Raw genomic sequence first — 14796 nt, 5'->3', positions numbered from 1 at the left:
GCATCTGGAAGCGAGCAGGATCGCTTCCAGCTGCTTTCCACACTGAGGACATGCAGGGTACGTTCTCAGGCGTTAACTGCCTTTTTTCTGAGGACGTACCCTGCACGTCCTCAGTCGTTAAGGGGTTAATTGTCGTTTTTTCGTAAAATGGGCTGAACATGGGAGTTCCATTGGCGTGTATCAAATAGTTTCTCAAATTCCTGCATAATTCTATAAACATTTTCATCCTACAGTTCTCACTGTTTTTACTTGCAAATTAAAAATTTACAAGCTTTTATCAAAATATCCAAAACACTAATTACTCTTAAAGTAAAACCTATGCGTACAAATATAACAGTGATTTTAATTTGATGTAATTTGATTTGTATTAGACCAAATATTAATCTTTAAACATACGTTGGGTTCTCCCTGTGTACTTTGTCATTCATTATGAGCTTTTACATAGCAGAGAGCTCTCATTATTTCTATGGGAGACATCTCGCCACTCTTGGGGACAGCCCCCATTTTTTAAAACTGAATTCCATTCGGGCTGCCTCTGAGAGTGTTGGTGTGGAAAACCACTTTTAGACCGGCAATTCTTTTACAATTGGCCCCCAAGTATTGGCCAATGAGGCCCATTTATCAAGATCCGTATGGAGCTTGTGGGCCCGTGTTTCTGGCGAGTCTTCAGATTCACCAGAAACAGCAGTTATGAAGCAGCGGTGTAAAGACCGCTGCTCCATAACCCTGTCCGCCTGCGCTAATGAGGCGGACAGGAATCGCCACAATTCAACCCGACCGAGTACGATCGGGGTGATTGACACCTCCCTGCTGGCGGCCGATTGGCCACGAGTCTGCAGGGGGCGGCGTTGCACCATCAGCTCTTGTGAGCTGCTGTGCAATGCTGAATACGGAGAGCGTATTGCTCTCCGCATTCAGCGAAGTCTTGAGGACCTGATGCGCACTGTCGGATCAGGTCCGCAAGACCTGTGATAATTCGGCCTCTTTGAGTAAACATTAGTAAAGAATATACAGGGGATTTTGTGCAAAAAAGGTGAAACACGTTGATGGGAACTACAGTACTTTAAAGACAAGGCAGATAATCCTCGTCAGTTTCTATGCACAGAGAAACAGGATATTTTTACCCCCTATGTGAGTGTATAACTCGAGACGACTTTTGAGAGCGGTACATGTGACACAGAAGTATCCGAGAGCAGCTGCATTCACAAACAGTCTAAGCCCGCGAACACCGCAAAAAGATATCAGAGCGAGCTGGTACTCTCCTGCTGCAGATGTGGAAGTCCTAAGAAGCTTGAAGTACAAGTTATCCGAGAGTGGGGAGAACAGTGAAAGACCAGCCACTATATTTGAACCGTCATTGCAATAAACGTGCTCATCCAGCAGCTATATTTGAGACTGATGGTAACTCTTTGGTCATTAATGGATTAAGATTTTACCGCAAGGAGGTTTTTTATTTATTATTTATTGGACTATATACACATCACTGTCCTCATTTTGAGAGCTTTTATGTATTTTATGTGACCGATAACTAGTTTTTATGAATTATAGATACTAATGTGTTTTACCAATTAAAATTGATTGTATACCTACTCCTATCAGGTTTAAAGTAATTACTATTATATATAATACTAGAATTGTTTGTATTTTTGTTTTTAGCGCTGTTCTGATTCTTCCCTTTTTTCATATAATCTTCCTACAAGATCAGCCTATTGTATTGGGTTGTGGTTTCAATTAGAAGAAACAGCTATTTCATATACAAACATATACCTAAAGGAACAGTTTTCCATACATTTTAAACTGTGCAGCTAGTATAACATTAACAAGTAATTGGAAAGGGGAAAATCATTTTACAGTACACTATTCCTTTAATATTTCATCCCCATTTCTGCTTCTACAATAATCAGGAGTCACTTTTTTTGATGCCAATGTTTTTAAAACGATGTGCAGCAAAGAGTCTCTCATATTAGTACTGATACTATGTTCCCAGTATTATATTTTATTTTTTTAGAACCCGTGGAAATTTTTGTGCAGACACCCATGACTATAATCACATAGAACAATGGTGACCTGGAGCACGTATTCAGGAGTTTACAATGCAGCCACCCAGGGTGGATTTGAATAAAATTGATTTAAATCATGGTTTTTTATAAGGGTTTCATTTTTAGAATAATAATTTTTCAGATACATTTTTTAGTTATATAAGACCATAGCTGATTTGGTTATATATCATTAAAAAATACATAGATAGATCATTGAAATTATTGGGAGGTGAACTATCTCCAGTTTAATAGGTTAATCGCTCATATTTGATAAACTTTTCAGCTGTATTTTATTGGAAGGAGAAAAAGAATGACTACCTTAATAATAAGCATTTTATTTAACTAAACCAATAACATTATATATTGGCCATACCTTGGGTAATACTTACCAGGTGAGACGTGGACTGAACCTGACCACTCTGCTAACTACTTGTTTAAAGGTAACCTCTCTTTCATAACCCCTTCTACTCCTTGTTCTTTCCAACCTGTAGGTGGACAGATCAAGGGGGCTCTCTCTCTCTTGTATAGAAGCTATATCTTTAGCATTTGTAACGATCTCTCTGGGCAGTAATGGGCGTTTCTGGTGTCCTCACTTGGGATGTTACTCCCCATATCACCAGGCTTGTGGTATTAATTCGGCTCCAGTATTTTTTCCGTTCTATGTGCGCTGCCGATTTGGAAGGTTGCTTCCGGGGTTTGTGTGGGCATGCGCACACTCAAATTGGCGTCTTCTCAGTTGTGTTTATACCGAGTCAGCTTGGATATTATTTGTCTGTCTTTTTAACCAGATGGGTGCTGAGTCTAAATAGCCTACTGATCAGAATATAGAGGATCAAGAGTTAAAGTATGTTTTTTTTTGTCTGTAATTTTTTATTATGCAAGGGCTTTCTTTTTATATATATATATATATATATATATATATATATATATATATATATATATATATATATATATATATATAGTGATCCAAACTTCTGGCACTCACTCATTAAAGGGACAGTATACTCTGAAATTGAACCGTCAAAATTACATGTGCAACATGAATTTAACATAAGTTTAATTCATCAAAGTGTAAAACAAAAGTTTTTATCCTATATATTTTATCGTCAAACTTTTACCCCTTGTGTATTCACTGTCCGCCTCCATGACCGCTGCATTTTTTTCATATATTTCAAGAATTAGCAATCAACCTATAGTGGTGATATCTGTCGCGCTATGTACCTGCTATGCGAACGCGCACACAATGACATCATCTGCTTCTGGTTTTTTCTATTCCTAGTTATGCGCATGCCCAAAATGATATATTCATGGCAAGCAATCGATGCTTCCAAGCGTGAGCGAGCTTCAGTGGGAGGAAAAATGGGCATCACATCATTTGCATGTTGGAAGTACAGAGTCAGTCTATACCCCCCATATCTGAGATGCTGTGGAGAGGTTGGAGAACGGACGTCAAGTAACGGTTAGGCTGCAATAATTATTAGTTCATAAACATGTTAGAATGTTTTTAAAAAATTCAAAATGAACAATGCGGTTCTAATGTAAGGATATAGAGGAGGTTAGCGTTAGCTTTTACAATGTCTGAATTTACTGACCCTTTAAGCCGTGTCTTTCAAAATGCCTGGGTGTCTCCTCTGCAAACATTCAGTGTAATTCCACAAAATGAGGGCACTCACAGGGCTTGAATTTATCTAAAAAATATTTATTTATTTCAAAATCATCAATCGGTCAGTCGACGTTTCGGCTAACTACATTAGCCTTTGTCAAGACAATCTTCTTGGTATAAAACTCTGCTCAGCATCTCAAAACGGCATTCTGTAGCAGTAAACGTTTTTTTTTTTTGAGACGCAGAGCAAGCTTTTATACAAAGAAGATTTTCTTGACAAAGGCTAATATACGCCTAGATTTAGAGTTTTGTCGGTAAAGACCCGTGGTGCTAATGAGGCTTTTATTTCCAGCGCTCCGTTAAGACAATGCTGGTATTTAGAGTTGTCTGAATGGCTGCGTTATCCTCAGAAAAGGAAGCGTGGAGCATAATTTAGCTCCACTTCAACCCTCAATACCAGCGTTGGCTACGGTAGCGGTAAGCTGGAAAAACATGCTCGTGCACGATATCCCCATAGGAAACAATGGGGCTGAGCTGACTTAAAAAAAAACTAACACCTGCAAAAAAGCAGCGTCCAGCTCCTAACGCAACCCCATTGTTTCCTATGGGGAAACACTTTCTAAGTCTACACCTAACACCCTAACATGAACCCCGAGTCTAAACACCACTAATCTTACACTTATTAATCCATAATCTGCCGCCCCCGCTATCGCTGACACCTGCATTATACTATTAACCCCTAATCTGTCACTCCGGACACCGCTGCCACCTACATTATAGCTATGAACCCCTAATCTGCTGCCCCTAACATCGCCGACACCTATATAATATTTATTACCCCCTAATCTGCCCCCCCCCAACGTCGCCGCCACCTACCTACACTTATTAACCCCTAATCTGCCAACCGGACATCGCCGCCACTATAATCAATGTATTAACCCCTAAACCGCCGCACTCCCGCCTCGCAAACACTATAATAAATTTTATTAACCCCTAATCTGCCCTCCCTAACATCGCCGCCACCTACCGACAATTATTAACCCCTAATCTGCCGCCTCCAACATCGCCGCTAAGTCTAACCCTAACACCCCCCTAACTTAAATATAATTTAAATTAAACGAAATAAATTTACTATCATTAAATAAATTAATCCTATTTAAAACTAAATACTTACCTATAAAATAAACCATAATATAGCTACACTATAACTAATAGTTACATTGTAGCTATTTTAGGATTTATATTTATTTTACAGGCAACTTTGTATTTATTTTAACTAGGTACAATAGCTATTAAATAATTAATAACTATTTAATAGCTACCTAGTTAAAATAATTACAAAATTACCTGTAAAATAAATCCTAACCTAAGTTACAAGTACACCTAACACTACACTATCAATAAATTAATTAAATAAATTACCTACTATTAGCTTAACTAAAATAACAATTAAATAAACTAATCTATAATACAAAAACAAACACTAAATTACATAAAATAAAAAAAATTACAAGATGTTTAAACTAATTACACCTAAGCTAAGCCCCCTAATAAAATAAAAAAGCCCCCCAAAATAATAAAATGCCCTACCCTATTCTAAATTACAAACTAATCAGCTCTTTAAGGGACGTCATCCAAGATGACGTCCCTCAAATTCCGATTGGCTAATAGGATTCAGCCAATCGGAATTAAGGAAAGAAAAATCTGATTTGCTGATTGAATCAGCCAATCAGATTGAAGTTCAATCCGATTGGCTGATTCAATCAGTCAGTCGGATTGACCTCGCATTCTATTGGCTCGCATTCTATTGGCTGTTCCGATTGAATCAGCCAATCAGATTGAAGTTCAATCCGATTGGCTGATTCAATCAGTCAGTCGGATTGACCTCGCATTCTATTGGCTGTTCCGATTGAACTTCAATCTGATTGGCTGATTCAATCAGCCAATCAGATTTTTCTTAACTTAATTCCGATTGGCTGATAGAATCCTATCAGCCAATCGGAATTCGAGGGACGCCATCTTGGATGACGTCCCTTAAAGGAACCGTCATTCGTCGTTAGTCCGTCGGTTGAAGAGGATGGCTCCGCGTCGGCTGTATGGAAGATGGCTCCTCTCCGGATGGATGAAGATAGAAGACCCCACTTGGATGTAGACTTCTACCGGATGGAGGCCATCTTGTTGCTCCGCTTGGATGAAGAATTCGACTCGGCTGGGTGAAGACGACTCAAGGTAGGGAGATCTTCAGGGGGTTAGTGTTAGGTTTATTTAAGGGGGGTTTGGGTGTGTTAGAGTAGGGGTATGTGGGTGGTGGGTTTTAATGTTGGGGGGGTTGTATTTTTATTTACAGGTAAAAAGCTGATTACTTTGGGGCAATGCCCTGCAAAAAGCCCTTTTAAGGGCTGGTAAAAGAGCTGATTACTTAGTAATTTAGAATAGGGTAGGGCATTTTATTATTTTGCGGGGCTTTTTTTTTTTTTTAATCTTCTTTTTATTGAAAACTTAAATATTCACAATAACATATGTCAGTATGGAAATGATTTTACAATGTCAAATATTGCTAATTAGAGCTATATGTTCATGAGTTTCGTTGTTGCTTTATACGCTGTAGTTCCATATTTGTAATGCAGTTAGTCCATGTAGTTTAAATAACAAGTAAACAGATAAACAAACAAACTAATCAATAAAATAAATATGATATCTTACGTCTGCATGTCTTTATCCGGATCGTCACTGGCTCTTGGATTAAATGTTTAACGAAGTATAGTGTAATCTGTTCGCTACATGAAGAAGATTTATATCCTTTCTGTTTGGTGATAGTTAGTACAATCAACTAGGTAGGAGGAGTGGCATTACTAGGGGTATGTGGGAGAAGTGCTGTGTGCAGGGATTCCTGCCAGATAAATTTGGCATCTAGCAGGGTGTCTACTTTGTTACGGCACAGGTATCCGTATTGTTCTAATGTGAATTGTTCTTCTACTTCTTCAAGCCACATTGCTTTAGAGATGGTCAGGTGTTTCTTCCAATTACGGGCTATTAATTTTCTCGCGCTATTAAGGCCTATTTGGAGCACTAAAAGTCGCAAGCGACATGGTAAGTTAGGGAGGTCATTGAGTAATGCTATTTGTGGGTTTAGTGTAAATTCAGCTGAAAGACTTTGCCTGAAATGTTGCTCTACCGCCTTCCATAGGGGGCGTACTTTGGGGCATCGCCACCACATGTGAAGTAGGCTACCATGTCTCTTGCCGCAGCGCCAACATCTATCTGATAGGCTTGGGTAAATACTGCTTAGTTTTGACGGGGTTAAATACCACCTCATTATAATCTTGTAATTAAGCTCTAATATTACTGGTGAGGTTGAGGATTTTTTGATTAACTTGAATATGTTGGCCCAGTTATCATCTGATATGTGACTACCTATATCTGTATTCCATTTAGCTGAGTATGGAGGTAGGGTGTCTCTAGTGTTCTTGGTTAAAAGTTTACGGGAGAGCGAAAGTGTTCCTCTTGGTATAATCCCTCCATGGCACAATGTTTCAAATGTGGTGGGTGTTCTTAGTAAGTCCATTTTGAATGGGGAGGTATGAACGAAGTGATGTAATTGTGCGTATTTTAGCCAATTGTTGTATTTGCCTTGTGCTACGTTGGTTAATTTGTCCCTTTCTAGTAGTTTGCCTGCCTCCGTGAAATTTAGTAAAAGGATGGTATAGTCCCATTCAGAAAGCCTCTGGAATCCTTTGTCAAGACCACCCACCATCTCTATGTTTAGAACAATCGGAAAAAGGGGAGATCTGGAAGTTGAAATGTACGGTCTGGATGATAATATTTGATCCCAAGTCTGAAATAAGTGTTTGTGAATTTCTAGTTGTCTACACTGGGGTGGTCTTAATTTGCTAGGTACCCAGCATAACGCATGTACCAATGGAGCTCTGAGTATATGAGAATCTAATGCAACTCGCGCCTTACATTCCTGTTTCCCGTGCCAATCAAGTATTCTTTGTAATGTAACCGCTAGGTAGTTCAATTTTTGGCAGCCCTAATCCTCCATCAGTAGTTGACCTATACATTGTGTCTCTATTAACTCTAGGCTTATTTTTCCCCCATACAAAGGAATTAAGGCTGTTTTGGAGACAGTTCAAATACCAACAGGGTAAGTGCATAGGTAATGTCTGTAGTATATATGTAATCCTAGGGAGTGTGGACATTTTTAAGGCTTGGATTCGACCCCACCATGAGAGAGGTTTACTCGCCCATGTCTGAAGGTCTTGTTGAGTGTTTAATAAAGTTACGTAATTTTTGTCAAAGAGTGTTGTTTGTTTGGGGGCGAGGTGAATCCCTAAATATTTTATAGAGTCCTTTCTTAATTTTAATGGGCATATCTTCGATAGTGATTGAAATTTAGCTTCTGATAAGCTAACATTCAAGATCTCTGACTTTTGTTTGTTGACTAGAAAGTTTGAATACCGTCCATATCTGTCTAATTCTGTTAAGAGTTCTGGGACAGTTGTTAGGGGTGAGGTAACTGAGAATAATAAGTCGTCAGCAAAAGCTGCGACTTTATAGGATTGATTGTTTAACGATATTCCTTTGATGTTTTGATTTTTACGAACATGAGAAGTGAGGACCTCCATCGTTAAAACGAATAAGATCGGGGATAGGGGGCAGCCCTGGCGCGTGCCATTGTGTATGGGGAATGTGTCTGACAATATACCATTAGCTTTTATTTTTGCATTTGGGTGTGAATATAGATTAAAGATTCTGTTAACAATTTTTGGGCCAAATCCTATGTTTTTAAGGGTTTCTAGAAGGAACTGCCAATCTGTTCCATCGAATGCCTTTTCGGCGTCGATGGCTATCATTACAGATTCTATTTTGTGGGTCTTAGCATATTCTATGAGGGTTAAGGCTCTGATAGTATTGTCCCTGGCCTCTCGGCCAGGGACAAATCCTACTTGATCTGTGTGGACTATATCGTTAAGAATGGAGTTTATACGATTCGCTAAGATTTTCCCTAAAATCTTGAGATCTGTGTTTAGTAGCAATATAGGTCGGTAACTACCTGGGTCCTCTTGTGGCTTTTCTGGTTTCAGAATTACAGATATATGGGCTGTTAGAGATTCTATAGAGAGTTGTGTGCCTTCGTCTAGGGATTTAAAAAGATTTAATAAATGTGGGGCTAGAGTAGGACAATGTGTTTTGTAGTATTGATTGGTTAATCCGTCGGGTCCTGGGCTCTTGCCTGTTGGAAGGCTCTTAATAGCTTTCACTATTTCTGCTAATGTTATATCTGCCTCTAAGTCGGTTACCTGGGTTTGTGTTAATTTGTTTAAATCTGCTGAAGCTATGTACGCTTTCATATTTTGTATGTGGTCGTGTGGAGTAGTTTTCGTCAGGTTGTATAATTGTTGATAGAAGCTACGAAAGTGGGCTGCTATCTCCTTGCTGTCAACTACATAGTCTCCCTGTTTAGTTCTGAGTTTGTGAATATGTGTAAGGGTATTCTTATCTCTCAGGGTGTTAGCAAGGATTTTGCCTGGGCGGTTTCCTTCATAGTAGTATTTCTTTCGCAGGTTTAGCATTTTTCTTTGGGTTTCAGTGTACAGTAGTGTATTAAGTTCTTTTTCGTGTGGCTGTCAGCGTTGTTAGAAGGGTTCTGTCTGAGGGGGATTGCTTGTGTTGAGTTTCTAGGTCGTTGAGTCTGTTAGTAAGAGCGTTTAGCTGGGTGTTGTATTGTTTTTTGATGTATGCTTTGTGTTTTATACACTCTCCGCATATTACTGCTTTATGTGCTTCCCATACATACATCGGGTGAGTTTCTAGGTTAGCGTTTAGGTCAAAGTAATCTGTTAGTGCTGTCTTGAGTTTTTGGGCTGTTAGTGGGTGGTGTAGGAGGTAAGGGTCAAGTCGCCATGTGTATGGGTGGAGTGGAGTGTCAAGCCAGTTCAATTCCAAGGTCACCATAGAGTGATCTGACCATGCCGTTGATAATATGTCAGTGTTGGATAATAGGGATAGGCTGGATTGGTCTAGAAATAGATAGTCTAACCTTGAGTACATGGACCAAGGATGTGAGAAAAAGGAGTACCCGCGTTGTGTAGGGTGTTGAAGTCTCCAAGTGTCTATGAGTCCCAGTTGTTTAAGACATGAGTAAGTAGCATTAGGGGGGCGTGATGTGTTGCTTGTGTTTAAGGAGGTAGAGTCAAGTATGGGGTCCAAGATAACGTTTAGGTCTCCACCCATCACTACTGTGCCTTTACGCGATTCATGTATCATGCGGTTGAGAGTATTGAAAAATCTGCTCTTGTTTGTATTGGGAGCGTATACATTAACTAAGGTGATTGGCCTATTGTAAAGTAGGCCTACTAAGATTAATATCCTCCCTTCCTTGTCTGATGTGTTATGGAGCAATTGAAAGGGTAGGGATGAGTGGAGAAGGATTCCTACCCCATTTATCTTTCTTTCGTGGGAATTAAAAAAAACTGAGAGGGAAGTGTTTCTTCGAGTATTTAGGTTCATTTGCTCGGGGGAAATGAGTCTCCTGTAGAAATATAATAGAGCCCTTTTGTTTGGCGAACCAGTGTATTGCGACTGACCTTTTTGTAGGTGAATTCAAACCTTTAGCGTTTTGGGATATTATTGTAAGAGATCTAGGGATCATGAGTAATGTTCGTGTGAGCGTCTGCTATTAAGTCTTCCAGACTTGTCTTACCGTATGGGGAAGTTATTCGCTTCTTGGAGGTGCAATGTACTGAAGAGGTCCCTGTAGGGTTGTAGTGCTTACTGTGAACATGAAATGAGTGGAGTGTGAGCCAGTGTACCGATCCGGATTTTGCAGAGAATCTGAAATACAAAAACATGCATTGAGAAATATAACATAACAAAATTAAGATTACAGTAATTAACATTAAATACAAATTTAAGTCTAAATCTAGCTTCAAACTTAAATCTAAAACAGGATGGGGGAAGAGTGGTAGAAGACTAGGGTCACTACCGTTCCTCAAAATAGGGCTAGTGCTAGTATCACATTAAGATGGGATTCCCTCTAATTATGGGGGGGTCTGACTATAGTGGTATAAGCCCCCTAGGGGGGAAAAATGGTGTGCAAGGGGAATATTCTTAGGTCTCTTTATGATGTAACAGTGGGTTGACTATAGACCCGCATTTAAGAGTCAAAATATACTTCTCGCTGGGATGTCATAGTCTCTTTTAGGAGTAGAAGTGGGGTTAGTTAGGTAGTTAAAGTCCCAAATGGTGGGGGTTAGACCTCAAGGTGGGTTTGTGGGGGTGTTCAGCTTGGGTACTGTGTTCCATTTTTGTCTCTGTGGCTTTGGTGGGTACCGATCAGATGTTGGTTCTCCTTCCTCGTGATCTGTAGTTTGGGGTATATGCTTCGGTAGTGGAATGTTCAGCTGTGTGCAGAAGGAGTTGAGATCTTCTAGGTCTTTGTAAGTGATTTCCTTGTTGTCCTTTGTTACTCTGAGTGCGAAAGGGAAACCCCAACGATATGGGATTTGGTGATCTTGTAAGTGAGCAGTCAAGAACTTGACATCCCGCCTTCTAGTGAGAGTAAGCGGGCTAAGATCTGCGAAGATTTGTATTGTATCTCCGTCTTTATAAATTGGTGCTTTCTTTCTTGCTGCATTCAGTAGTTTTTCTTTGTCTTTGAAATTATGGCACCTTAGAATGATGTCTCTTGGCGGAGCTTTAGGTGAGGGCTTAGGTTTCAATGCCCTGTGTACTCTGTCTAAAGAAATGTCTGTATCTTCCTCATCAAGAAGGAAGTTAAATAGGCCTTGTAAGTATTTTTGGAGTTCAGTGCTTAGGATTTTTTCTGTCACTCCTCTAATTCGTAGATTTTGTCCTCTGCCACGATTGTCTAAATCTTCTATCTGCATCTGCATTTGTCTTATCTCCTCTGCTTGTTGTTGGAGTTGCATAGAATGTAGGTTAATTGGTTCTGAGATTTCTTCTGCATGGTTTTCCAATTGATGCACCCTGTTAACCAAGTCAGTGATTTCTTTTTTTAACATCAGAAAGTCCTTCTTTTATAAGCAAACTAACTTGGGTCATGAATGTTGTAAAGTCCTCCTTGGTTGGTAAAAATTTTAAATCAGCTTTAGTTATAGGAGTGAGAAGGTCTGTTGGAGAGTTATCCACTTCCTCTTCGTGAGTGCTATCAGAGCTGTGTGGGGAGCTTGGAGCTATATTTGTTTTAGCTTCCATTGTTTTAAAAAATGAGTTTAGTTTAGTAGTTGGTTGCACAGTTGATTTGTTAGCTTTGTCTCCCTTAGGCAAACGTTTAGACGTCATTCTAATGCAATGTGTTTTGATGGAGTGGAATAAAGTATTTAATCTATATAGTGCTGTTTGCTGCAGCTATTAGTCCCGGATATTTCACTCTCTTGGCCGTATGAGTAAGTCAGCCTGTGGCTGTAGATTAGAACTGATTGTTCTGCTGCGGTTGTGTCTCTTAATATTTCTGTTTATAGTCCATTACATTCTGGTCCCTTATCTGTGTTACGGGTGCTGCTATCTTGAGATGTAATGGAAGGGAATCTCAGCTTGCTCTATTTGCAGCACTGCTAGTGGACTGTATGTTAACTGTATGGTCACCCGGTTACAGGTTCATGCCTGGGCTGATGGCGGCAGTTTAGTATGTGGGCCTACTGTTTCCAGGTGTTTGGGAGCAGGAGCGTGGAGTAACGCTCGTGTTATGAATTGCTGCGTCTGGTGTGTGCTTAGTCGGGAGGTGTACTTATCTCCGATTAGGATTTTCCCTCTGTCGGCAGTTTCTTCTCTTCGATCGGGTCTTACTGTGTTGTGGCGTGTGGACGGTTGGTCCAAGATGGCGCTTCACTTTACCCTGCTGCGGTGTTGCGGCCGGCGGCTGAATCCTTATGCGAGGTTTGGATGCTCTCTATATTAAGCAGTTTGATGCCCCTGGGTATTTGAAGTCTGTCCGAACATTTTGTGGGGTGTTTTGAGTGGTGGGAACCCCTGTTTATAAGCCCTTATGGGGAACTTCACTCGGAGCTACACTTAGTTGCGGCCATGCTGGTCCTTGGCTCGGCTCCGCCCCCGGGGCTTTTTTATTTTATTAGGGGGCTTAGATTAGGTGTAATTAGTTTAAACTTCTTGTAATTTTTTTTATTTTATGTAATTTAGTGGGGGTTTTTTTTTGTATTATAGATTAGTTTATTTAATTGTATTTTAGTTTAGCTAAATGTAGGTAATTCATTTAATTAATTTACTGATAGTGTAGTGTTAGGTGTATTTGTAATTTAGGTTAGGATTTATTTTACAGGTAATTTTGTAATTATTTTAACTAGGTAGCTATTAAATAGTTATTAACTATTTAATAGCTATTGTACCTAGTTAAAGTAAATACAAAGTTGCCTGTAAAATAAATATAAATTCTAAAATAGCTACAATGTAACTATTAGTTATATTGTAGCTACATTAGGGTTTATTTTATAGGTAAGTATTTAGTTTTAAATAGGATTAATTTATTTAATGATAGTAATTTTATTTCATTTCATTTAAATTATATTTAAGTTAGGGGGTGTTAGGGTTAAGGTTAGACTTAGGTTTAGGGGTTAATAACTTTATTATAGTAGCGGCGACGATGGGGGCGCCTGATTAGGGGTTAATAACTGTAGGTAGGTGGCGGCGATGTTAGGGAGGGCAGATTAGGGGTTAATAAAATTTATTATAGTGTTTGTGAGGCGGGATTGCAGTGGTTTCGGGGTTAATACATTGATTATAGTGGCGGCGAGGTCCGGTTGGCAGATTAGGGGTTAATAAGTATAGGTAGGTGGCGGCGACAGTTGGGGGGGCAGATTAGGGGGTAATAAATATAATGTAGGTGTCGGCGATGTTAGAGACAGCAGATTAGGGATTCATAGCTATAATGTAGGTTGCGGCAGTGTCCAGAGCGGCAGATTAGGGGTTAAAAAAATTATTATAGGGTTTGCGATGTGGGTAGACCTTGGTTTAGGGGTTCATAGGTAGTTTATGGGTGTTAGTGTACTTTATAGCACAGTAGTTGAGAGCTTTATGTTCCGGCGTTAGCCCATAAAACTCTTAACTACTGACTTTTTTTTGTGGTTGGAGTCTTGTCGGTAGAGGGTCTACCGCTCACTTCTTCCAAAACCCCTAAACCGCTGCACTCCCGCCTCGCAAACACTATAATAAATTTTATTAACCCCTAATCTGCCCTCCCTAACATTGCCGCCACCTACCGACAATTATTAACCCCTAATCTGCCGCCCCCAACATCGCCAGCTACTATAATAAAGTTATTAACCCCTAAACCTAAGTCTAACCCTAACCCGAACACCCCCCTAACTTAAATATAATTTAAATTAAACGAAATAAATTTACTATCATTAAATAAATTAATCCTATTTAAAACTAAATACTTACCTATAAAATAAACCATAATATAGCTACACTATAACTAATAGTTACATTGTAGCTATTTTAGGATTTATATTTATTTTACAGGCAACTTTGTATTTATTTTAACTAAGTACAATAGCTATTAAATAATAACTATTTAATAGCTACCTAGTTAAAATAATTACAAAATTACCTGTAAAATAAATCCTAACCTAAGTTACAAGTACACCTAACACTACACTATCAATAAATTAATTAAATAAATTACCTACAATTAGCTTAACTAAAATACAATTAAATAAACTAATCTATAATACAAAAACAAACACTAAATTACATAAAATAAAAAAAATTACAAGAAGTTTAAACTAATTACACCTAATCTAAGCCCCCTAATAAAATAAAAAAAGCCCCCCAAAATAATAAAATGCCCTACCCTATTCTAAATTACAAAGTAATCAGCTCTTTAAGGGACGTCATCCAAGATGGCGTCCCTCAAATTCCGATTGGCTGATAGGATTCTATCAGCCAATCGGAATTAAGGAAAGAAAAATCTGATTTGCTGATTGAATCAGCCAATCAGATTGAAGTTCAATCCGATTGGCTGATTCAATCAGTCAGTCGGATTGACCTCGCATTCTATTGGCTGTTCCGATTGAATCAGCCAATCAGATTGAAGTTCAATCCGATTGGCTGATTCAATCAGTCAGTCGGATTGACCTCGCATTCTATTGGCTGTTCCGATTGAACTTCAAT

This window comes from Bombina bombina, chromosome 3, assembly GCF_027579735.1.
Source record: "Bombina bombina isolate aBomBom1 chromosome 3, aBomBom1.pri, whole genome shotgun sequence".
Classification (NCBI taxonomy): Eukaryota; Metazoa; Chordata; class Amphibia; order Anura; family Bombinatoridae; genus Bombina; species Bombina bombina.
The sequence above is the reverse complement of the archived record's forward strand: the minus strand, read 5'-3'. Positions refer to the sequence as shown.